Genomic DNA, 26,876 nt, shown 5'->3' with positions numbered 1-26,876 from the left:
CTGCGTAGGTGGTGACCATTGAACAAAAGCCAGATGAGGACAGCTTTGGCTCACACCCCAGCAGGGTCATGGGGACAAGTCTGCCCTCTTCTGAAAAGCACCCATGAGGGAAGCCCCCTCCCAGAGCCTCATCAGGGAGGGTGCTCACAGGGAGAGGCGGGTACCCCGTGATCACTGATTCCTTCATCCCTTCCATCCTGGAGTGCCTGCTGCAAGTCGCTAGGGAACTAAATGTGAGGGAGGCAGCGGTGGAAGAGCCAGTGTCTGGCCTCCAGAGACAGACTCGCTGTGACGGAGGACAAGTAAACGGGAAAGCATGTTAGGGTATGATCCATGCTGTGGTAAATGTGAGATGGGAAAGCGATGGGGTCAGGGAAGACTTCCTGGAGGAGGTGGTATGGGACTTGAGTCCTGGGAGATTTGTAGAAGTTGGCCGAAATATAGAACCTGTGCCTTCCAGCAGAGGAGACGGTGCAAAAGTGTGGAGAGGAAGGAGGGGGACCAGCAAGAGAGTCAGGGCACCTGAATAGGGATCAGGTGGCCCTGGATTTTAAAAATGAAGTTTGAAAAAAAAAAAGTTAGCTAATTGAGGTGTGGATGTGTTCCTTAACTTCATTGTGGTAACCCTTTCACAATGGACACATATATCAATCCACACATTCATGGTACGCGTTAAAAAAGATCATGTTATACAACCTAAATTGATAAAATTTTTGTCAATCATGCCTCAGTAGAGCTGGGGAGAAAATGAACTTTTTTAAGAAAGATTTTATTTATTCATGAAAGACACACAGAGAGAGAGGCAGAGACCTAGGCAGAGGGAGAAGCGGGCTCCCTGTGGGGATCCCCACGCAGGATCACGCCCTGAGCCGAAGGCAGACGCTCAACCGCTGAGCCTCCCAGGCGTCCCGAGAAAATGAACTTGGAGCAATTTCAGAACTAGAGGATGTTCCACAATAATAACAAGAGCTTCATATCAAGTAGCAGTTAGTTCAGTGCTGCCGCTGGTGGGATCACAGGGGACATTTGGGCAGGACTTGCTGATGACAGAAGTTGGTTCAACTGAGTCACACCTGGCCAAGCTGGGTACACCCGCTGTACTTGGCTAAGAACACCTGGTTCTGTGTGTGCAAGGTTGGACACCCACCTTCTGAGCCCTCTCTGGAGTGTGTATAGTCTGTTTACCCATTACACTCCAGCTTGTTGATGAGTAAACCGTAACACAGGGCTCAATTCTTGGTGTGGCTTCATGTAAACCATCTTAGAGACCCAAGGGTAAGAAATGCCCAGGTATGTTTTACAGCTCTCCGTGGACCAGGTATGTCCTTCCTGACCACTGCAGGCAACACTTATTCTGGTGTCAGAATGGTCACACCAGCAGAACATCCCCCTTACTTCCTGGCCACCATATACATGTCATCCGATGAGTTACAAAGCATCCGCTCTTCTGTCCACACTGGTACCTCCTTTCTCTGGATTGGAGTCAGGGCACCTGGGCTTATCCATGGTTTGCAGCCAAGTCCCTCAGTGAATGTGGGCCAGGAACTTGACTTCTGTTTCTTCATTTTGAAAGTGAGGGGCAGGGCTACAGTGTTCCCTGGGGTCTCATCCACACCCAACTCTTGGCATATTGAGATGCCTGCTAAGTATCTCACTCCTCCTTACAGCCTTCTAAGGAGGTAAATAGGTTATTAATATGAGGTGTCTAATGTCAGCATTCCTTTTTCTAATAATAAATTTATTTTTTATTGGTGTTCAATTTGCCAACATACAGAATAACACCCAGTGCTCATCCCATCAAGCATTCCTTTAGCAACATACCATGAAATGGTCTGTTCTTTCTCTCTCCTTCTTTTTTTTTTTTTAATTTTTATTTATTTATTTATGATAGTCACACACACAGAGAGAGAGAGAGAGAGAGGCAGAGACATAGGCAGAGGGAGAAGCAGGCTCCATGCAGCAGGAGCCCGACATGGGATTCGATCCTGGGTCTCCAGGATCGCGCCCTGGGCCAAAGGCAGGCGCTAAACCACTGCACCACCCAGGGATCCCTCCTTCCCTTTATCCTCCTTCCCTTTCTCTTAAACTGGGCACAGCTGTGTATTTTAGAAACCATTAATGAAGACTTTTTTTTTTTTTTTTAAGATTTTGTTTACTTATTTGAGAAAGAGAGAGAACGAGAGGGGGGGAGGAGCAGAGGGAGAGGAAGAAGCAGACTTCCTGCTAAGCAGGGAGCCTGATGCAGGACTCAGTCCCAGGAGCCCGGATCATGACCTGAGCCAAAGGCAGATGCTTAACCAACTGAGCCACCAGGTGCCCCTGATGCCATTTGTTTTTGTTTTTGTTTTTTTTAAGATTTATTTATTTATTCATGAGAGACACAGAGAAGGAGGCAGAGACACAGGCAGAGGGAAAAGCAGGCTCCTCGCAGGGAGTCCGGTGTGGGACTCGAGCCTGGATCCTGAAATCACAACCTAAGCTGAAGGCAGGAGCTAAACTGCTGAGCCACCCAGGAGTCCCCCATTTGGTTTTGATAGGGTTTCTTTTCTCCTTGCTAGAGGAGCCAGGAATTTTCACTTGCTTGCTTGTCCTTACCTTCCTGGACAATCCCACCAAATCATTGCATCTTGGTACAGAGAAGGAACAGCATGAGCTGGGAACTGGCTACTGTCCTATGCTTGCTTGATGAATAGATCAAAGAGAATTATGGAGAAAACCATTAATTTAAGCCAGAAGAAAGCCGAGCAAGTTGCAGACTACAAAAAATATAAACTGCAAATTAATTGCCCATCATGGAAGTACCATAGTTTTTCAGATTATTATAAAGTTCCAAAAGAGAACTTAGAAATCAAGTAGGCCTACTGTATATCTTTTTTTTCCTACTGTATCTTTTACAGATAAGGAAATGTAAGACTAAAAATAAGTTAACTTATCCAAGGTCGTAATACTAGTTGGTCTTATTTGAGGGAGCTGTCCAATGAAATGACAAATTAAAAAGAAGGGCTAATCGTCCAAACCAGAGTATAGAAAACTTTTTCTCAAGGGCCACATGGTAAATATTTTAGGTTTATGGGTCATACACTCTCTGCCATTGTATCAAAAGTACCATAGACATGTAAATGAATGGACATGGCTATGTTCCAATAAAACTTTATTTAGAAAAAACAGGCGATGACACTAGGATGGCTATAACAATAATTTTATTTTATTATTTTTATTTTATCTATTTATTTTTAAAATATTTTATTTATTCATGAGAGACACAGAGAGAGAGAGAGAGAGAGAGAGGCAGAGATGGAAGCAGGCTCCCCGCAAGGAACCTGATATGGGACTCGATCCAGGATCCCGGGATCAGGACACAAGCCGAAGGCAGACGCTCAACCCGCTGAGCATCCAGGCATCCCAAAAATGTTCTTAATTATTTTAAAAAATATTTTATTTTTAAGTGCTCTCCACACCCAACGTGGGGCTCAAACCCAAAACCCCAAGGCCAGAGGTCGTATGCTCCACTGACCCCATATAACAATAATTTTTTAAAAAGGAGCCAGCCAGGTACTCTATGTAACAATTATTAAAAAAAAAAAAAAAAAGGCGGGGCAGCCGGGGTGGCTCAGTGGTTTAGTGCCACCTTCAACCCAGGATATGGTTCTGGACACCCAGGATCGAGTCCTATGTCAGGCTCCCTGCATGGAGCCTGCTTCTCCCTCTGCCTGTGTCTCTGCCTCTCTCTGTGTCTCTCATGAATGAATGAATGAATGAATGAATGAATAAATAAATAAATAAATAAATAAATAAATAAATAAATAAATAAATCTATCTTAAAAAGCGTTGGGAAGGATGTTGAAAAATTGGAACCTTCATACATTGCTAGTAGGAACATAAAATGGTATAGCCACTGGGGAAGGCAGTTGGCAGTTCTTCAAAAAGTTAAACAGAATTAGCATATGACTTAGCGGTTTTACTTTTAGATACATACCCAAAATAATTGAAGCAGGAACTTAAACAGGCACATGTACAAACATGTTCATAGCAGGACTATTCATAACAGGTGAAAGGTAGGACTGACCAAATACCCATCAATGAGCAACAAATTATTATATGTACATACAATAGGAAATTATTTAGCCATAAAAAGGAATGAAGTACTGACATTGTGGATGAACTTCTTGCCATGACCCTAAGTCTTTTGCCAGACAAAAGACTGCATATTGTATGGTTTTATTTATATGAAAGATCCAGAATAGATAAATCCAGAGCAATAGAACACAGCTGGGTGGTTGCCAGGGGCTGGGAGGTTGGGGGGAGGCCGGGCAAATGGGGAGAAATTGCTTCACGTGCCCAGGGTTTTACTTTGGAATGCTGGAAATGTTTTGGAACTGGATGGAGATGGTGGTTGCACAACATTGTGAATGTTACAATAAATGCCTCTGAACTGTTCACTTTGAAACAGTTCCCTTGAAAACACTTTAATTTTTTTTTAAAGATTTTATTTATTTGAGAATGAGAGAGAGAGAGAGAGCAAGCATGAGCAGGGAGGAGGGGCAGAAAGAGAGGAAGAAGCAGATTCCCAGGTGAACAGAGCACCTCCTCAGGGCTAGATCTCAGGCCCCTGGGATCATCACCTGAGCCAAAGGCAGAAATAGACTGAGCCACCTAGACCCTGAAAACACTTTAATTTTATAACAATTTCGCCTCAGCAAATTATTTTGTTATTTATTTATTTATTAAAAAGTTTTTAAAGATTTTATTTATTAATGAGAGACACAGAGAGAGGCAGAGGCAGAGGGAGAAGCATGCTCCCTGCAAGGAGCCTGATGTGGGATTTGATCCAGATCCCAGCATCATGCCCTGAGCCACCCAGGCATCCCTCGTCTCAACAAATTATTAAAAGCAAAGAGGCAACAAGGTGTAACGACCCATAGATGATAATATAGCAAGCACTTCCTGTTATGAAAGAGAATAGAATAGTTCAATGAAAACATGCTGTCATCATCAGTGATGTTTGTTGTTATTATAATCATTTATACTGTCAAAGAATGGAAATAAAGCAATTTTCCGGGGATAATATTTTCAGAGCTGAGAATATTTGTGAGTGTAAAGATGCCTCTAAACCTAGTCAGGTGAGTCTTGGATAAATTTCAGACTAAATTTAAATCTATTTTGGTAAAGGCAAAATTCAATGTTGAACGGCTATTCCTATTTTTGGAACTCGCTCCACATCCATCCCAATTTTGGGAACTAAAATAAATGTTTGGGACTTTTTGTCAACTTCCTGTTTCTAAGGAAGAAGAACCTAGAAGAGTCTCATGTAAGATGTGCCAGAAGCTTTGGGAATATCAAAGAATTCCCAGGAAGCAAGGGAATTAGTTCATTGTAAAAGAATCTGAAAGACACTAGATAATTTTAGTTAATAAATACACAGGATAACTCTTTCTACAAGCCAATTCAAGGGATTTAACCCATTTGGGGTTCAATGACCTCAGAACCATGTCTAATTCAGACATGGACGCAAACCGTGGAAGATTGTGTCCTGGGGATTGATGAAAAATTCTCATGTGAAACTGGACAACTTGGCCTGATAGTCTCACTGCTATTTTAAATTAATTTTAACAGTTAGGAGATGTGAGAGTAAGAGGCTATTTTCAAAAGGGAAGAAGGTGGGGATCCCTGGGTGGCTCAGTGGTTTAGTGCCTGCCTTTGGCCCAGGGCGTGATCCTCGGGTCCCGGGATCGAGTCCTGCATCAGACTCCTGGTGGGGAGCCTGCTTCTCCCTCTGCCTGTGTCTCTGCCTCTCTCTCTGTCTCTCATGAATAAATAAATAAAATCTTTAAAAAAAAAGGGGTGGGGGAAGGTAGACGTGAAAGGATGTCTGTGTTTTGACTTTGTGCGCAAGAGCCTCTCTCCCAGTTGACAGAGGTGCCATAGCGCCATTTCAGTGTAGAACAAGCACCAGTTCTGTGGCTTTTGCTCAAAGAACAGCCATGCTTCAAGTTATGATAGGGCCCCGCTTAGGCTTTAAAAGAGTCACCAAGAAATAGGGCTCCTTCCTGAAAGGCAGTCTTTCCTGGCACCCTGCTCCTAACACAGATGCCTTGTAGAAACATCAAACAGTTCTTATTTACATTTTAGCACGAATGAGTTTAAGGCAATGGGTATTTACTTTTAGCCAACTTTCACCATGAAATAACAGGTGCTGTTCCCTGAGTTCTGGTTCTGGGGAGCAGATTGGAACAGAGTATTTCTGGGCGGAAGCCTCCTGGAGGGCCCTGAACATTCACTTTAGAGGGGTTCCCCACTCTGTCCAAGACTAAGGCTGGCCTAAGAAGTGTCATTGACTTTGAGAGTGTGGTTAAGAAACTCTTAGAATGAGGGGCAGACACCAGAATACTTGAGGACATTTGTTGATCATGAAAGATTCATTTAGTTCCACCTCTTAGGTTCAAACAGTTGTTCACAGCCACGGTGGGAGAAGGGCTATTGGAGTCTTTTCTGTCTCTTTATGCTTTGCTATATTTTCTATAATGAGCTATATTACTTTACTAATCAGTAAAAAAAAGAAAATTGTCAAATTGTAAAAAACATTTTCAGCCTGTAAATTATTTTTACTGGGGGCACCTGGGTGGTTCAGTGGATGAGCGTCTGCCTTTGGCTCAGGTTGTGATCCCCGGAGCCTGGGATCGAGTCCTTCATTGGGCTCCTTGTGGGGAGACTGTGTCTCCCTCGGCCTCTGTCTCTCCCTCTCTCTCTCTCTCTGTCTCTCGTGAATACATAAATAAAATCTTTTAAAAAGCATTATTTTCACTGGTCCACAGGCTCACCCAAACTTTCATTCAATTTATCGTTGCCACTGTTCTGAAACTGTCTCTTTAAAAAATTGCAATAGGAAAATTCTGAGAATTATCCTGGCTCTAGCTTTTGGTCAGACTGGTCAATGTTTTCTGTCCACACAGCCATGGAGACCTGTGAGGATTAGATGTTCTGATTTCACTGGGGTATGGACAGATCACGCTTGGTTTGATTGAAAGACACAGTTGAAGGGGCGCCTGGCTGGCTTCCTCTGTAGAGCATGCAATTCCTGATGTCCAAGTCATGAGTTCAAGCCCCACATTGGGGATAGAGTTTACTTAAAAAAAATATTTTTTGTTTTAATTAAAAAAGAAGAAGAAAGAGATGGTTGGACTCATTGGAACTGTTGTGTCCTGTTGGAAATAGCTGCCTTTTTGTACTACTCCCCACATCCTTAAACTAAAATACCGCAAATACTATGCTCATTGTTGGAAATCTTATCTCCCTTATCTGATTATGGAAGAATAGGAGAAAGCAGGAGGCATGAATGAATGGGGACCCAAGATACTGCACCATCATGGACTTTAAGGAGACATGGATAGGAAGAAAAAGGAATATTGAAAAATATATATGTATAAATAAAATACGAATATATTATATATAATATATAAGAGGAGTATATTATATATAATATGTAAAAGCAGTGTTTTAAAAAATGGGTATAAATAAAATATAAATATATATTTAATATTTACAAATTATTTCCTTTTTCTTTTTTTTTAAGTTTTATTTATTTATTTATTTATTTATTTATTTATTTATTTGTTTATTTATTTATTTATTTATTTTAAAGAGGGTGGGGGAAGAGGAAGAGAATTTCAAACAGACTCTGCACTGCATGCAGAGCCTCATGCAGGGCTCGGTCCCACAGCCCCGAGATCATTGACTCGAGCCAAAACCAAGGGTTGGATGCTCAACTGACTGAGCCACTTAGGCGCCCCTCCTTTTCCTTTCTGCCCACATCTCCATGGCGTCCACATTGATGCAACATGGATCCCCATTTATTCATCTGTATGTACGTATTTGAGGCTGTCTCACTGTCTTTCAGATCATAGATATATACTGTTTTATAAGTTTTCTCTGATTTTCAATACATTATACATATTTTATAAACGTACACATGCATATTTTATACTTTTGTATATTTCCATGTCTGGAAGAAGGCAGGAATATTTTGTTATCAAAGAAAGTTGCTGGGGAAAAAAAAAAGTTGCTGGATCTGGCTTTACTTTTGAGAGCTGTAGTAAAGGGTCTAATTACCAAACCAGGCACACTTAGCCACTCTCATCCTGGTGCAATAACAGCATGCGAGTCCTCCCCAGCCCTGCTGGTTTAGATTATATGAGGGCAGTGGATGGGTGTTCCCCACGCCACAGGGCAATCACTTGTCTTAGAGTCAGCAGCTCAGACTGACATTAGGCTGTGTCAGAATAATTATAATTCCCTCTTTTAGATATTTACATGTTGCAGTAAGATTATAATGTTGATGATTCAAGTATTCTTTTTTTAAAATATTTTATTTATTGATTCATGAGAAACAGAGAGAGAGAGAGAGGCAGAGACACAGGCAGAGGGAGAAGCAGGCTCCATGCAGGGAGCCCGATGTGGGACTCGATCCCGGGTCTCCAGGATCACACCCCAGTCTGAAGGCGGCGCCAAACTGCTGAGCCACCCAGGCTGCCCAATTCAAGTTTTCAATCTTTTATCAAGATGGCTTCTTTTGGGGGGGCACCTGGGTGGCTCAGATGGTTAAGCATATGTCTTTGGCTTCCATCATGAAACCAGGGTCCTGGGATCAAGCCCCAGATCATCAGGCTCCCAGCTCAGTGGGGAGCCTGCTTCTTCTTCCCCCTCTGCTTGCAGCTCCCTGCTTGTGCTCTCTCTCTCTCTGTCAAATATTTAAATAAATAAATCTATCTTTAAAAAAAAGATGGCTTTTTGGGAGCAGAGGTTCCACTCCTTTCCTGGCAGTTAGAATCCTTTTTTTTTTTTTTTTTTTTTTTTAAATTTTTTTGGCACTTAGAATCCTTGACAATGCATTCCCGCTCTGTGCCTACTCTTGTTCCCTAAAAGCCATTCTAGACACGTCACCTGTCTTTAGTGAAAGGCATTCTTGTTTCTATTTATGAGTCCTTGAAGTAAAGCATGTATGATGAAAACAGTTCCAGTTTCTGCAGGGACTGGCCCATTTGAACTCCATGTCACGTCTCTGTTCCAATCTGGGTTTTGCATATTTGGAATCTAGCATCTTGCAATAAAAACATGACTTTGATAAGCTGCCTGGGTCAACCAAGGGCTGGAACAGATGATCTCTTTTGTAATCAAGATGATTGAAGACAGTCCAGCCATCTGTTTCAGCCTGGCACCCTCGGGGTAGTTAAATGTTGGCGGGGTCACTATGTTCCAAACTTTTAGCTTTGCAAATTCAGATATTGGGTATCATTTGATCCCTCAGAGCAAATCAGTCCCAAAGGAGACTGATTCACAGTAATCAAACTCACAAAAGCCTGATGAATAAACCTACCTCATTATGTGTTTGTCAGGATTAACTGAGAGTGGATTTTAAGCTTCCTTACCTGTGGCTAGGCATTTATAGCAAGTGTCCTGCAAATGTTGGGTTTTATTTTATCCAGTGACATGTCAAACATATAGTATTTCCAGCACAGGATGAACACTGATAAATATTTACTCTTTGGCTCTCTCTCCTAGATTCTAGCATACAGAGCACACCAGCTTTCTATCAGGTCATCAGTCACAATGTGATAAAATAGGTTAATTTTTTTTAAAGGTTAATTTTTATTTTATTTTAAAGATTTATTTATTTGAGAGAGTGAGCACAAGTGGAGGGGAGGGACAGAGGGAGAAGCAGACTTCTTACTGAGCAGGGAGCCTGACATAGGGCTCAATCCCAGGACCCTGGAATCTCTAACCTGAGCCGGAGGCAGACGCCCAACCGACTGAGCCACACAGGCATCCCAAAATAGGTTAATTTTTGAAGTCTTTTAAAAGTAGGCACCATGTCCAACGTGGAGCCCAAAGCAGGGCTTGAACTCACGAAACTGAGATCGAGACTTGAGCTGAGATCAAGAATTGGATGCTTAACTGACTGAACCATCCAAGCACCTTTAAAAAAGATTCCTGGGATGCCTGGGTGGCTCAACAGTTGAGCATCTACCTTCGGCTCAGGGCGTGATCCCCAGAGGCTCAGGAGTGATCCTGGGTCCTGGGATCGAGTCCCGAATTGGGGTTTCTGCAGGGAGCCTGCTTCTCCCTCTGCCTGTGTCTCTGCCTCTTTCTGTGTGTCTCTCATGAATAAATAAATAAAATCTTTAAAAATAAAATAAAATAAAAAAGACTCCAGGTGTAAGGATGCAGTGGCCCACGCAATAGAGAACCTCTGGTCTCTTGATTGGCTTCAGAGGTGCTCTGTCTCCTGATTATATTTGGCAGAGCTGTTGGCTCCTGTTGACGACTGAAGTGCTTTGCTTCTGCAGATGGTTGATCTTACCCATTCTGTGTTGATTCTTGTTCGATTAGCTTCGATTGTGATTAGTAGTGGCCTAGATGAAAGTTTCCCCGGAGCTGCATCTGCCACCAAGGAAACATTTATGGTCGGTGCTCAGGGAGTACTCCCAGTACTGGTTTGTCATGGGGGAAGTAGGGGTGGACAAGTTTTACTTCTTCCCTTCCAGGCACTTTGGCTGGTCTAATAATTAAAGTGACATGAGAGAGTAACTGGAGAAAAACAAACGACAGTTTAATAACAGATATACCTCCTGTATAGAAAGGGAGAGGCCCAAGAAAACAGAACCCCCCCAAAAGGGCCAAAGCGAATACGCTTAAAACTAAAGATGTTGGGGGGTGGAGAGTGCGTTATGGGAGGGGACCAGGAGAAGCAGAGGTAAAGTCCTGTAGATTGAAGTCCTTGCATTCTCCATTGATAACAGAGTTCTAGAGATTTAGATATCCTCCTCTTCCAGGGTCCTGTTGGAGACACCCTTACAAATGGAGATTTCTCTTGTAAATGTTTCCTACAAAAGGGTCATTTCTCAGTTTTCATAGCTTACCCTGTGTTTGCAGTTTCTTAAAAAAAAAAAAAAAAAAAAAAATCAGCCTAAGGGGCGCCTGAGTGGTGCAGTCGGTTAAGTGATCAACTCTGGATTTCAGCTCAGGTCGTGATTTCAGTGTGGTTGAGATCGAGCCCAGCCTCGGGCTCTGTTTAAGACTCCCTTTCCCTCTTTCTGCCCCTTGCCCACTTGCAAATAAATAAGTAAATCTTTAAAAACCAGAAGAATCAGCTTAAAATAATTATGCCAAAGAGGCATATCTTGGGGTGGGGGGACGGTGGGCAAAATCTGCTCCCCTTGAAAGTCCACAGAATTTGCTGGAATTTGCTGTAGTGCTAATACTTAACACAAAGTCATGCCCATGCCCAGTCTCTGTCGGGCATTGACTATGACACCTCCTCCCACCTCCTGCCTTTCCAGATTCCACCCAGGCAGCAGAGGACAAAGCCCTCAGACTGGAGCTAAGAAAGTGGCTCTGGTTCAGTGGGGGTAGGGAGTCAGGGACCTGGGTGCGAGCACAAAGCTCTGCTGGCAGGAAAGACCTGAGGGCAAGATGGGGCTACCCCGGTAGGGGGGTGGTGGTGGGGGGAGTGCAGGGTGCCAGGGCAGCCCGGGGCCTGCAGGAAAGCACATCATAGTTCCAGCAGAAAAGAGAAAGTGGGGTGCGAGTTGTTGTTAGCACCATCCTCTACTACAGACACAGTCCCAGGGCGGATTCTGTTTACGGTGATGCTGGATGGTGCCACCTGCTTGCTGGGGAATGGCAATGAGAGAGGGATTACTTGCCAGGAAGACCACCAGAGACTATTGTCCCCTTGGAGGGACTGTATTGGTAAGGTATTTCTCATTGCTGGACAGGAGTGGGGTCTCAAGCAATATACAATCAGTTATAGGAAAATGAAGCAAGTGAAAAATTTTTCCCCAGGCAACCTTTCATACTGTAAAATTAAATTCCAAATACATTTATGAGCTAAGTGGTGAATGTGACCTCCCTGCTTTTTCTTCTTTTGTTTGTTTATTAATAGTGACAAATGTGAGAAAACATAAGAGAGAAGAAACTTCCTTATAGGAGAGCTAGGACTCTCCACCCCTGACATTTATATAGCAGGGAAGAGCTGGGGGTGCTGGAAGGATCAGGGGTGCCACAATTTGCCTGCTATTGGCACTGATTAGGTCAAGATTTATTCACTGAAAAAAAAAAGATTTATTCACTGATTATTTTTTTTCCAACAGGCCAATTAACCCCCAACAGTGGCAACTTGTTTTTAAGAATATCATTCATCAAAAAAAAAGAAAAAAAAAGAAAAAAAAGAATGTCATTCATCACATTAAATTAATCAAATTAATGTTGTTTATTAAAGTATTATGGATGGTTTTGTTTGTATTATTTTTTATTTATTTTTACAATTATATGAAGGTTATAAGCATATGGACTTTATGCCTAGTTTATGTTCATACTCTTTAAAAAACATAATAATCATTTAAGGCAATATTGAGGGTCCATGAGAATTATTTTTCTTTTAACCTAAGTCTGCAACATTTTTTTCCTCTTTAAAAGGGCCCATGAATTACATAATATTTGATGACCAGATGTCACTGAGTTTTCTGTTTTTGTTTTGTTTTTTAAATACTTTCTGGGGCACCTGGCTGGCTCAGTCAGTAGAACACGTGACTCTTGATCTCAGGGTTGTGAGTACCAGCCCCACGTTGGGTGTAGAGTTTACCTAAAAAATAAACAAATAGGGACGCCTGGGTGGCTCAGTGGTTTAGCGCCACCTTCAGCCCAGGGCATGTTCCTGGAGTCCTGGGATCAAGTCCCACATCGGGCTTCCTGCGTGGAGCCTGCTGCTTCCTCTGCCTGTGTCTCTGCCTCTCTCTCTCTGTCTCTCACAGACACAGAATAAATAAATGAAATATTTAAATAAATATGAATAAATATTGAATAAGTAAATTCACAATAGCCAAAGGTGATTGTGAATAAATAAATGAATAAATAAATACATATTTATGAATAAATATTTAAAATATTTATAAATATAAATAAAATCTTTAAAAAATAAATAGAAATTTGCACTATTTTTATTTATTTTATTTTTTTTTATTTTTTATTTTTTTGCACTATTTTTATTGCCTCATTTTATCATTGGGCTTATTAGGTTTCCCACCTTCTGTGATACGATTTTCTCACTAGTGAAATCCCATTTAAGGGCAGCCCCGGTGGCGCAGCGGTTTGGTGTCGCCTGCAGCCTGGGGTGTGATCTTGGAGACCCGGGATCGAGTCCCACATCGGGCTCCCTGTGTGGAGCATGCTTCTCCCTCTGCCTGTGTCTCTGCCCCTCTCTCTCTGTCTATGAATAAATAAATAAAATCTTTAAAAAATATTTTAAAAAAATCCCATTTAATGGGCAGCAACCCCAAGATTCCCACCTAAGATACATCCTGTAGATTTTCTCCTTCTTTTCTGATTGTCTAATTTCCCTTGTAAGCATAAGTCCCTGTTATGCTAGGTCAAGAAGAGAGGGAAGAGATGCCTGGCTGGCTTCGTTGATAGAGCATGCAACTCTTGATCTCCGGGTTCAAACCCCATGTGGATATGGAACCTACTTAAAAACAACACAGTACAAAAACTATCATCCAATTCATTAAAAAAAATTGCTTTCATCATTGATGTGATATTCTCACCTGTCTTTATTGTCTCATTTTTGTCTTATTAAATTAAATATCAACCAATATTCATGTCAGAACTATATTTGTTCATCCGTTGCAACCACTGTTGGCTGTGGATACAAGAGTTGAGCAAAAGTTAACGAAATCATTTCGTGAAAATCAGTTGCCTATGAAGAATTTAAAATGAAAAGTTTGTATATATTTTTTCAGTTTTATTGAGAAATAATTGATCTCCAAGAGCTTGTATATTTTATCATTTGTAAATCATGTGACTGACATCCTTCATATCAATAAAATTTATAATAAACTTCACACATATTTGCATACAGATATTTTGTTGTTGGGAAGCCGGTTGATAAACATTTACCAGCACTCCACTGTCTAGTTTGGTTGCTAACCATTGCCTTTCTTTAAGAAAGGACTTGGGGGCAGTGAGGAACACAAACATTTTTCCTCCCCCCCCCTTTTTTATTGTGGTAAAGCATACAAAACTTACCATTTTAATCATTTTTTAAGTGTATAGTTTACTGGCATAAAATCCATTCACATTGTTGTCTCCCGTACTTTCCATCATCCCAAAGTGAAAATCTATACCCATTAAACAATTTTCTATTTCCCACTTTCCCAGCCCCTGGCAACCTTTGTTCTACTTTCGGTTGCTGTCAATTTGACTGCTCTAGGTACCCTAGGTAAGAAGAAACATATAATAACATTTATTCTTTTGTGTCTGGCTTATTTCACTTAGCATGATGTCTTCACCCATGGTTGTAACATGTGTCTGAATTTCCTTCCTTTTTCTGGATGAATGATAATTCATTGTACATATAGATCACGTTTTGTTTATCCATTTATCTGTCCATGGACCTTTGAGTTGTTTCCCTTTTGGCTATTGTGAAAAATGCTGCTATGAATGTGTATAAATAGCCGTTCTTTCCTTTCTTTTATGAATGCCTTTAGTTCTGGAGCTCCCAGACAGCAAATGAGAGAGCTGGATGGATCAAAACAGGACCCCAGGATTATCTTATCCTTTGCTTTCTCTAAATGCTTGATGGCTCTTTCTGTTCCCTCCTCTTACAGGAGAGGTTGTGTACTATGGGAACAGCACCCGGAGAAGCCAAGTTCAGTGGCTGATGCAAAACACCACCTAATGCCTTTGCTGATGGTTGGGTTGAGCTCAGTGTGAACTACCACCACAGTGTGAACCACAGGAGTCCCCAGCAACCACCTGAAACTGGCTGACAGAAACCATGGAAGGGCAAGAGTGTGGTGAGCAAAAGTCTTTAATACTGTGAGAGGCAGGTGGCCTCAGGGATGACAGAAGCAGCCAAGGGCTCAGCCCTCTTTAGGATCAGGAAATGCCACTGACACTGAACGACCAGGATGATGTGGATCTAAATAAACTTTTTTTTTTTTTTTAAATGCTGGAAATAATCCATCTTGATTTGTGCCTGGTTGCTGAAAATACCATCAGCCTCTTTCCAGATGGAACAAATTATTTGCCATTAAAAATTCATTTAAAAATAACATAACCAATTAGTGTGCTCCAATGTCAGCTTATAGACTAAAAGGAACTGAAAATATAAAATGAAATGGGAAAAGTTTTCTTTCTTTCTTTCTTTCTTTCTTTCTTTCTTTCTTTCTTTCTTTCTTTCTTTCTTTCTTTTTCTTTTTCTTTTTGAAGGAGAAAACAGACATCTTAGGTTTCTCTGAGCAAACAGAACTGTGTTCAGAAGGGCAAGGGCAACGGGACGAAAGTTTTTATGTGACATCAAAGGATGTGCAGACAGTGGAATCAAAGCTTGGAATGAGCACTTTCGGATATATTTTTAAAATCTTTTGTCAGGCTTGGAACAGCTTAGCGAGTTGTAGAGTGCTGGCCTGGGCTGATATGTTGAGAGCTTTGATGAGGTAGGTTGGCGCAGAACATTGAAAGCTTACGATTGCTGACGAAGGCTGGACAGTCCTCGGCCTTCCCCAGTGGCTGCTCTCTGATTCCTACCCGCCCCCCCAGACGCCCAGTTTGGAGGCATTTGTCTTCCCCTCCTTTTGGACTCTGGGGCACACCTGCTAGCCCCAGAGTGCTAGCCCCTGCTGCTAGAGTGAGTGACTCTCTGGAAGTGAGAAAATCTAGTGGTCATGTCTGACTCACCCTCTAACTGTGCCCAGGTGATTGATTCTCAAGGTCCTCACCATGGAACAGGGGCTGATAGATGCTCTGGATTGAGACAAGCCACTTCAGTCTATGCCTTCACCTGAAGCGGTTCATATAGGCTTGATACCCGTTTGCTGAAAAAATGGATATGAACAAGCAGACCTGTGGAAAGTGTGTGTGTGTGTGTGTGTGTGTGTGTGTGTGTGTGTGTGTGTGAAGCATTAGCTCCAGAAGGGAGTAAAATCCTAAGTATCCAGGGAGTGCACGCAATTTATTTTTTTCTGATCCTATCTTAAAAAACTGGTACTCAGGGGCACCTGGGTGGCTCAGTGGTTGAGAATCTGCGTTTGGCTCAGTTCCTGATCCCAGAGTCCTGGGATCCAGTCCCCCACAGGGAGCCAGCTTCTCCCTCTGCCTATGTCTCTGCCTCTCTCTCCTTGTCTCTCGTGAATAGATAAATAAAATCTTTTAAAAAAAACCCTGGTACTCACCAGGTAGCCATAAACAGCCTTAGCACCTCTGAAATTGCTATGAGGTAAAGCTGACTTCCATTTAAATAAATTTTGCAAGATGGACTTCCTCTTGGCAAAAATAAGCAGATTTCCATTTCAATGTAAACCATTTTCGACAGCTAAAAAAATCCAGTTAGAAATGGGCGAAATGTATGGAGAGACATTTCACTGAAGAGGATATACAGATGGAAATAACCACGTGAAAGGATGTTCAGCATCATTAGCCTTCAGAGGAATGCAGATGAAAACCTCAATGAGATATCACTACATATCAGAGTGGTGAAAATAAAAAATAGTGACTGTTATTACAATAGTCGCTAATACTAAGTGCCAACAAGGATGTGGAGAAACTGATCCCTCATACATGGCTTCGAAAAATGTAAAATGGTACAGCCGCTCTGGAAGATGGTTTGGCAGTTTCTCCAAATACGAAATCTGCTATTACCATATGATCCAGTAATGACACTTGGGCAATTTCCCAGAGAAATGAAAATGTGTGTTCACACAAAAACCACTACACGAATGCTCACAGCGGCTTTGTTTGTAATAGCCCCCAAACTGGGAACAGCCCAGATGTCTTACAACAGTTTAAACAAACTGTGGTAGATCCATACTATACCAGTAGCAATAAAAAGGAAGTACTGAGACGGGCAACAATTTGGATAAATTACACTGAGTGAAAAAAGGTAATCCCAAAGGTTACATACTGTACGCTTCCATTTATCTAACATTTGTGAGGTGACAAAACTTTAGAAATGGAAGACAGATTGTTGGCTGTTATGGTGACTGCGGTGGACACCCAAACGTGATAAAATTGTCTAGAATTAAATGCACACACAGAAATGGATACAGATAAGACTGGAGAAATCTGAGTAAGAGAGGCGTGGTATCAAAGTTATATCCTGGTGGTGATATTGTGCTACAGTTTTGCAAGATCCTACCATTGGGGGAAACTGGGTGAAGGATCCAGGAGCTATTTCTGTATTATTTCTCACACCTGCATGTGAATCTATAATTCTCTCATTAAAAAACATGAATCACAAAAAAAAAAAAAAACATGAATCACAAGCACAACACTTTCCTTCAAATGCTTTAAGTCGGGGAAAACTCCAGGCCAAACTCTCAGTTCTTTTATGTATGTATGTATTTATTTATATTATTATTTTTCTTTTTTTTAAGATTTTATTTTTAAGTAATTTCTACACCTAACATGGAGCTTGGACTCACAATCCCAAGATCAAGAGTCACCTGCTCTACTGACTGAGCCAGCCAGGCGCCCCCCCGCCCCCGCCCCAACTTTCAGTTCTATTATGGGATGCCACATGTCTTTCTCAGAACTTCACATTGCTTAGATTGTGTTTTTCACTACACTGCTCAGATGTATTTACATATTTTCCCCCTAAAACATTTTTTTTCTTTACAGTCCTCACTCCTACCTCCCCATACTAATTATAGTTCTGGATATTAGTCTTCAATGCCCCAACAAACCTATTGAACAAGTGGTAATTTCATTCTTTTTTTTTTTTTTCAAGATTTTATTTATTTATTTGACAGAGAGAGAGAGAGAGGGAAAGAAGGAGGGAGAGCACACAAGCAGAGGGAGCGGCAGAGGGAGAGAGATAGAGAAGTAGGCTCCCCACTGAGCAGGGAGCCTGACACTGGACTTTAGGTACTCTGCATGCTGATGAATTGACCAGGAGCGAATATGACCCTGAGACTTATAGCCCTCAACTGCTCTCTGGCTCCTAAAATCTCTTCCAAAGAGATTTCCTTCTTAGAGTTCTTGAAATTATCTAACAGATGATCCATGGAACATTAAAAAGACGATTTTTTTTTTTTTAAGATTTTATTTATTTGAGAGAAAGCAGGAGAGAGAGAACATGAACAGGGTGGGGTGGGGGAGCAGAGGAAGAGGGAGAAGCAGGCTCCCCTCTGAGCTGGGATGCAGGTTTCGATCCCAGGACTCTAAGATCATGACCCACACCAAAGACAAATGCTTACCCGACTGAGCCATCCAGGGATGCCTGGATTAAAAAGATTATGATTAAAAGATTAAAAAGATTATGATTTTTGATCTAATAGAGGTTTCATATCTTGGAAATAAAGTCTGTTTATAGGAAAGAGACTAGGGGCACCTGGGTGGCTCAGTGATTGAGCATCTACCTTCGGTTCAGGTCATGTTCCCAGGGCCCTGGGATCAAGTCCCACAATGGACTCACTGCAGAGACCCTGCTTCTCCCTCTACCTATGTCTCTGTCTCTCTCTCTGTCTCTCATGAATAAACAAATCTTTAAAAAAAAAAAAAAAGGAAAGAGACTAAATTTTCTTAATTTTTTTTTAGTTCTTACCATGTGCCAGACCATAGGGGTATTCCTTTGCTTTGTTTCATGATCTTAACAAGCCTACAAGGAAGAATTAATTTTGCTGTCTTATATATATAAAAAAACTGAGGACCAGCCAGTTGCTTATAGTCACATAGCTAGTGACTATAAGTCAGTACTGGCACCTGGGCTGATTTGACCCCAAGCGCATTCTCTCTCCACCATACTGGCAATTGCCAAACTTTTTGGCATCTTGATTTCAAGCCAAAATAAAGAGATGCTTAACCAACTGAGATACCCAGGCACCCCAAAATAGAAAATATTTATGAAAAATAACTATGTATTATCACCAAACAATAAACTTAAAAGAGATATTTCGAATCTGTTTAATGTCTGGCTTAATAGAAAATAGTTGGATTATCATGTTTGCTTCTGCATTTGGTTTGTGATTTGTTGTTTTGGTTGAGATATAGAAAGAAAATCACAGTCAGGAATCAGGAATCACAGTCTTTATACAGATTTTTCAGATAGTTGTGGGTATTAGTCTTTAATACCCCAACAAACCTATTGAACAAGTGATAATTTTTTTTTTTGAGATTTTATTTATTTGACAGGGAAAGAGGGAGGGAGAGCACACAAGCAGGGGGAGCCGCAGAGGGAGAGAAAGAGAGAAGTAGGCTCCCCTCTGAGCAGGGAGCCTGACACTGGGCTCCATTCCAGGGTCCTGGGATCATGACCTGAGCTGAAGGCAGCTGCTTAACCGCCACCCAAGGTGCCCCCCAGTGGTAGTTTCTTAAAAGTCGTTTGCAATGTAGCATATGAAACCATATCAATGAAAATTTGCATTAAAATCCATAGGTCTATCTTGCGATTTGAATCTTTTCCCCATACCTGATTGTAACAAATCATTGTTCAATCAGAATATTGGTCCCACGAGGTATGCAGATCTCGATGTTGACCCATTTCAGTATATGGTGAAAAATCACATTCATTAATGCCACATCACCAGTCTATCAAGAAGTCTTTAAGTAGCAGATACAAGTTTCCCAAGATTCTAATTTTGACTTGAAACTTCATGTTTTACCATTGGCAACACATACCAGCAGTTGTTTTCCCTGAGGACACAGGCTTACTTCATTTTAGAGAGACTGTGAAATAGTCGAGTCTGAAGAACCATTTCTCTTGGTCCTTCTGAAATGCCACTTCATGCAGAGTTGCTAGTTCAGCTTGCAACTCCACTGTACAAGTGCTTTCCCTCAAGACAACCATCCCCGTGCAGAATATGAAAAAGTTGTTGAAATTTAGAGCAATGCCTGGTCTGTCCACTCCGTGGGGAGTATGTGGTGTCTTGGACTCTTCCCTCCTTTCTCGGACATTTCACTTTTTAGAAAATCCTTCTCCAAGACCCTGTCCTTCTTTAACAACATGGCAATTGATTACCTGAGAAATGAGTCACTGCCCAGGTGAGGATGACCCTTACACTGTTCAGTGTGGCAGGTAGGCATGTTCACATTTTATTTTTTTAAAAGACTTTATTTATTAATGAGAAACACACAGAGAGAGGCAGAGACACAGGCAGAGGGAGAAGCAGGCTCCATGCAGGAAGTCTGATGTGGGTCTCGATCCCAGGACCCCGGGATCAACCCCAGAGCCAAAGGCAGACACTCAACCGCTGAGCCACCCAGGGGTCCCACATGCTCACATTTTAACAGGAGAGGTCTGGAGTTCTGTAGAACGCTTTAACGTGAGGAAATAGCTCTGTGATGAGGAGCATTTCAGCTTAGGGTCATAGGTAAATGGGGTGATTTCTGGAGCCCCTGAAGTTACATCAAGGCTCTTTCCACTCAGCTGAGACAAAGTCAGAGGAATCGAATGATTAAACAATCAGAGGAAGGGGACAAAACCCACATAGCAGTGGTTTATCTCTTTGAGAGATGAAGGCTATGGTTTTTTTTATTTCAGTTTCTAATGGGTAAAAAATATGCAATGTTTACATTGTCAGAGGATAAATAGAGCCACGATATACATCTCAGTTTATACAGCTCATTTCACAGATAATTCTATTTCTTTTTTTTTAATTTATTTTTTATTGGTGTTCAATTTACTAACATACAGAATAACCCCCAGTGCCCGTCACCCATTCACTCCCACCCCCCGCCCTTCTCCCCTTCTACCACCCCTAGTTCGTTTCCCAGAGTTAGCAGTCTTTACGTTCTGTCTCCCTTTCTGGTATTTCCCACACATTTCTTCTCCCTTCCCTTATATTCCCTTTCACTATTATTTATATTCCCCAGATGAATGAGAACATATAATGTTTGTCCTTCACCGACTGACTTACTTCACTCAGCGATAATTCTATTTCTAATGTTTCCATGTGGCTTCCCCTTGATGTTAGGACATTACTAAGTAGATAATGTTTTGGTATTTTAGGGGGCAAGTCTCACCAAGACTCCCCACTGTACTGTTCGGTTTAAGGAGGCTTTCCTGAGTTTTCTAGGCAGAGAATGAAGAAGGGGTGTGCCAGGGAACATCTTTGGATAATTCAGCAGCTGTGTCAGGTTTGCCTGGCTTCTTCCTCTTGTCTGGAAAAAATGGGGTGTCTAGGAAATAAGTTGGGAGGACGGGTAGTACTGCCGAGCAGATCTGTGTACCTGAAATACTCACCAGCTGAGCAATCAGGTTTTTTTTTTAAAGATTTTATTTATTTATGAGAGACACAGGGAGGGAGAGAGAGAGAGAGAGACACAGGCAGAGGGAGAAGCAGGCTCCATGCAGGGAGCCTGATGTGGGACTCGATCCTGGGTCTCCAGGATCAGGCTCTGGGCCAAAGGCAGGCGCTAAACTGCTGAGCCACCAGGGATTCCCAGCTATCAGCCTTTTGTGTGTTGCATCTGTAGATGACCAAACTGACTTCTCTTTCAAGTCCTGAAATATGAAACCACGTTGTGCATTTTTTGGAAAATCCTCTTGTGAGTGTTCTAGACTATTCTAGAAGTACTGATTTGGTCTTTCAGTTCTCATCTGGACCTAGGAAGCCTGTTTAATGTCTACCTCTAGTCTCTGCTAAATTCACTGTGAGTAAATAAGTAGTGGTCAATTAATATCTATGAAATAAAATTTATGGAGTTAAATTCACTTTTGAAAAATGATGGGAGTCTTTAAAAAAATCACAGTGTATGAAATGACTCTATGGCCAAGTGTTACTTGCTCTGTGGCCCTCCTCCAGAGTGTGAACATTTGGAATGTAGGGAGGTTTCAGGGCCTTAGAGTTTTAGTGTCATTTGTTCAATTTTACTTAAAGATCCTGACTTAGGGGCATTCTTGTGTGTCCCATGGGCTGTGACTTCCCTATTGGACACTGCTACCTGGTTAATTGTCATCTCCTTGCAGCCCTCATCACAACCTGGGACCCCTCCTCCTCTAGTGCTCCCAGGCCTTTGCTCATATGACCCCCTTTCCCTTATGAAACCCCCTTTCCCACTTTGCTCCTCAAGTCTGTCTATATACCTTAACTAGTCTTCAAGGCCCAGCTCAAATTCTGACTTCTCCAAGAAGCCTCCTTTCTGATTCGTCACCACTGTCTCTTCAATATTGACAATGATGGTACCAACGACTCTCAATGATTGAGTAGTAACTGTGTGCCAGGCACTATAGGAGACTCCTGCAGCATCTCCTTCAGTCCTCATGATAGCTTTGTGGCTGGGAAGTACAGAATGCTCGGAGAGTCAGAGTGCACTGGCCATGTTATACTCTAAGTGACGGGGCTGGAACTCCTGTCCTGGTTTGTCTGACCCTGACAGCCATGCTTTTAACCCCTTCCATTCTGCCCTCCTGAAAGGTGCTGATTATCTAATTGTGAGAAGCTGATGAAGCTAGGTGGGGCCTCAAAGGTCATATTATCTAATCCTCATTTATAGATGAGGATCTTAAAGCCCAAAGAGGCAAAGAGACAACAGGTAACACAGTGCGGTGTTAGCAGACTCGGGGTAAGTACCAGTTTTTCTGGTTCTCAGACTCAGTCATCACTCATTCATTCAACAAAAGTATATTAAAGCCTTCTATGTTTAAGGCACTATGTTGGGCCCTGAGCATCATTCCTGCTGTACCGTTTGTGAGTTTAATGAATCTACACAAAAAGCTGTCTTTTTTTTTGTGTGCCCCCCCCCAACCTTCCCAAAAAGCTGTCTTAAAACAGGATCAGAGTGCTCGCTTTGGCAGCATAAAATACTAAAATTGGAACCATACAGAGATTAGCGTGGCCCCTGCACAAGGATGACTCGCAAATTCATAAAGTGTTTCATGTTTAAAAAACAAAACAGGGGATCCCTGGGTGGCTCAGCGGTTTAGTGCCTGCCTTTGGCCCAGGGCGCGATCCTGGAGTCCCGGGATCGAGTCCTGCATCGCCTCCCGGCATGGAGCCTGCTTCTCTCTCCTCCTGTGTTTCTGCCTCTCTCTCTCTCTCTCTCTGTCTCTCTCTCTCTCTGTCTATCATAAATAAATAAATCTTTAAAAAAAAAAACAAAAAACAAAACAAAACAAAATGGGATCAGAAAGAGCAAGCCCTTGCCTCCTCCTAGTGTGGCTTTGTGCAGAAGCGCCACACACCACTGCCAGCTTCAACATGGTACCATTGTCCTTGGTCTGACCCACTCTCAGCAGCAGCAGTGTGTTAGAGACCGGAGGGCAGGGTGTTTGCAGGGTCATGTGGAGGGTGCAGAAAAGCACTGCTTATGAAGATAATTCTTTTTTTAAAAAGATTTTATTTATTTATTCATGAGAGACACACAGAGAGAGGCAGAAACATAGGCAGAGAGAGAAGCAGGCTCCATGCAGGGAACCCGATGTGGGACTCCATCCTGGGACTCCAGGATCACGCCCTGGGCCGAAGGCAGACACTCAACTGCTGAGCCACCCAGGGATCCCATGAAGATAATTCAATATTGTTCAAGTAGCTATTTTAAGGACGAGCATTAGAAAACAGGAAGCATAACTCCAAGTTTTGCCAACAGAGTCTAATCCAATTCCAAAAGACTGTATCCCTCTTTTGCTCTTGTGTGTGCGTGTGTGCGTGTGTGTGTGTGTAGAAGTCACCAAGCTTGTCTTAGCTGTCTCCCCTCCTGACATCACTACCTGACTGTATTATTGTCTTTTATTTCACGGTCAGGTATTGTCTAAGGATCCCTGGAAATGCCCAACAAACCCTCTCAAGTGAGCTAGCAGGAGTTGGGGGCCACAGTGAGATCCTGTTTAGGAACTTGGAAGGAAAGGAAATGCCATTGTTCCTTGAGATTCAAACGGTAATGTCAGCACATACTAGATCAGAATAAAGATAGACACGCACACTGATGTAATGGAGAAAGAGGGCTACGGGGCCAGCAGTATTGGACTGCAGCCTGCCACATGCCACCCGAACAAGGCTGTCTGACCCAACTGCACACAAGCAGGCCTTTTCCAAGTGTGTCTAGTACGGAAGCACAGGCACAGAAGCAGTAGCTGAGGGACAGGCTCCCTGTTGTTCATTCCATGCTGGTGCAGCCTATGGTGGTTTAGAAAGGCCAGACTTCAGCCTGTAGGGGAGGGAGCCTGACCCTTGGACTCGAGCTCTTATGCCTCATGGTTGGGAAACCCAGTCTGCCCCAGGTAGAGCACCCTCTATTTCCAACACCCCTCCAACCCTACCCACCCTCCATACAAACTTCCTGAGAGGGACAAGAAGGAGGCTATAATTACAACCAATTATCCACTTGCCCTAAGGGGCCATCAGGATTCCTGCCATCCTGTCCTATAATCTAGTGTCTCTGTTGCTAGAAGCCTCTGGTAATCCTTCCCATCCAGACTGTTCCGTGGGTACAGTCTGACACATCCGTAATGTAACTCAAGCTTTCCAGACTCCTCTCTTTTCTATCTACAACCAAAATTGGTGACCTCATGCACCAAAGGCTTTCAATAGTGCCTGGAGGTAGATGACTCCCAGGCTGGCTTTTCCCACCTTAGCTTCTTCCCTGAACTTCAAAGTCGGAAGCCATTCAGTTGGCAAGCCTCATGCCTCATGCCTGTGCATCTCAATGTCCAAGACCAATTCCTGTCACGCCATCCCAAATTCACTTCTCCATTTTCACCTCGCTGTGCAAGTTAGAAACTCTGGAGCCATCCTTGACTCGGTTTCCCTTGCACCCTTTTAAGTCGCCTGGTGACTCCTACTGATGCTCAGCTCCATTGCTCAGCCTCGTAAACCACCACCACGCATTCATCTAAGACGCCCCACTCCCACTTTTACCCCCTCTCAGCCTTTCCTCACATCAGCTTGAATAATCCTTTTAACAGGTCAGGTCACATCACATTCCATCCCCTAATGGTTTCTCATCTCAGACTAAAAATCTAGTCCTTTCTGGGCACAAAGCTCTACACCATCTTGTCCTTGCTTTCCTTTCTGACCATATTTCCCACCAGATAACCCCAGATATCTGCTCTGCTCCAGATAATGAGGGCTCAGCATACTACATACTCCTACCTTAAAGCCTTTATGCTACTGTTCTGCTTGGAAACCTCTTCCCCCCCAGGTATTCCTGTGGCTCAGTGCCTCACTTCATTCTGATTTCCCTACTGAAGCCTTCCCTGAAAGCTATCAAAAGAGCCAACACCACCTTTTAGAATGTAATTCAGAGATAGCAGGGACTTGCTTTCGCTTGCTCTCTGCTGAATCACCAGCACCTACAACAGTGACAGGGACATTGTCACTTACTAATTTTTTTAGAAATATTTTATTTATTTATTCATGAGAGACACACAGAGCCAGAGTTAGAGGGAGAAGCAGGCTCCCTGTGGGGAGCATGATGTGGGACTCGATCCCAGGACCCAGGGATCACGCCCTGAGCTAAAGGCAGACGCTCAACCACTGAGCCATGCAGGTGCCCACTAAATATTTGGTTTTTGCTTTTGAAGATTTTATTCCCACATTGGGCTTCCTGCATGGGGCCTGCTTCTCCCTCTGCCTGGTCTCTGCCTCTCTCTCACTCTCTCTGAATGAATAAATAAATAAATCTTAAAAAAAAAAAAAAAAAAAGAAATGAACCCTGGACTTCTGAGTAAAATAGGTGATATGTTGTGATTTTTTTTCACCATTTTGGTAATAAGTTCTTCAGTGTAAATTTCAGCTTTCAGATATTCTTATTTTAATTAATTAATATTTTATTTTATTTATTTTTTAAAAAAGATTTTATTTTTAATAAGTAATCTCTACACCCATCATAGGGCTCGAACTTACAACTCTGAGATCAAGAGTTGCATGTTCCACCAACTAAGCCAGCCAGGTGCCCCTAATTAATTTTTTAATTTTACTTACTTATTTATTTTTTTAGGCAGGCTCTGTGCCCAATGTGGGGCTTGAATTCATGATTCCGAGAGTAAGAGTCGCACACTCTACCAACTGAGCCAGCCAGGTGCCCCTAATTGATATTTTAAAAATTGTTATAAAAAAGAAACAATAGTTTTCAAAAAGAATACAGGTATTCAGGCTCCTAAGTGTTTAACTCTGACTTTATTATTTTTATTTTTTTTACTTTATTTTTAAAAACCACATTTAAAACTATTAAAAGCTTGTAATTTAAAAAAATGCCATGCAACCATGTTATATATAAAATTCTGATAAATTGGATAGCAAGGAGTTAACTTGTACTGCTAGATTAACTCAAATTTTGTGGCAACTCAGAATAAAGCTTTCCCTACTATCTCTGGGCATATATTAGAAGTTCTTTAAAAAATGTGGAATCAATTAGGAAGTTTACACAGCCATTTAAAAAATTTGGCCTGGTCATGTCTGCTCATAGATAACAGCACAACAAAGACGGTACCCGTCACAACTGTACCACGCGTATTGAACAATAGTGAACAAGGCTCTGTTGCATTTGTTACCATCCTATAATCCGTTAGACAAGTGGGTATTAATACACACAGTTTTGGAAAGTTTTGGCTACTTATGTGACTTGTTCTATCTATGTAAGAAATATAAGCCCTTGTTTGGTATTTTTTTTAAAAGATTTTTTTTATTTATTCATGAGAGAGACACACACACACACAGAGAGAGAGAGAGAGAGAGGCAGAGACACAGGCAGAGGGAGAAGCAGGCTCCATGCAGGGAGCCCAACGTGGGACTCGATCCTGGGTCTCCAGGATCACGCCCTGGGCTGAAGGCAGGCGCTAAACCGCTGAGCCACTAGGGCTGCCCCCTTGTTTGGTATTTTTTTTTTTTTTTTTTCCCTTGTTTGGTATTATAAATGATTCACCTTTGCCCTGAAATTGCTTTATTCTTCTT

General features: G+C 42.2%; 1 long non-coding RNA gene and 1 other non-coding gene across 6 annotated transcripts in view; both read left to right on the top strand.

Moving 5' to 3' along the window:
* Positions 1–15,178, top strand: part of LOC144315557 (uncharacterized) — a 70,123-nt gene extending 54,945 nt beyond the window's left edge. For all 5 annotated transcript variants that reach the window (XR_013381274.1, XR_013381272.1, XR_013381276.1 and 2 more), the window contains one exon: positions 14,658–15,178. This is a non-coding gene — a long non-coding RNA (uncharacterized LOC144315557). The remainder of the gene's footprint in view (positions 1–14,657) is intronic.
* Positions 15,179–22,767: 7,589 nt separating this feature from the next.
* LOC144316664 (U6 spliceosomal RNA) lies at positions 22,768–22,872 on the top strand. Its single transcript, XR_013382587.1, has one exon. It is a non-coding gene; the product is annotated as a U6 spliceosomal RNA (small nuclear RNA).
* The last annotated feature ends 4,004 nt before the right edge of the window (positions 22,873–26,876 follow it).

Source organism: Canis aureus, chromosome 6 (assembly GCF_053574225.1).
Source record: "Canis aureus isolate CA01 chromosome 6, VMU_Caureus_v.1.0, whole genome shotgun sequence".
NCBI classification, from domain to species: domain Eukaryota; kingdom Metazoa; phylum Chordata; class Mammalia; order Carnivora; family Canidae; genus Canis; species Canis aureus.
This window is presented reverse-complemented; position numbering and strand designations above follow the sequence as displayed.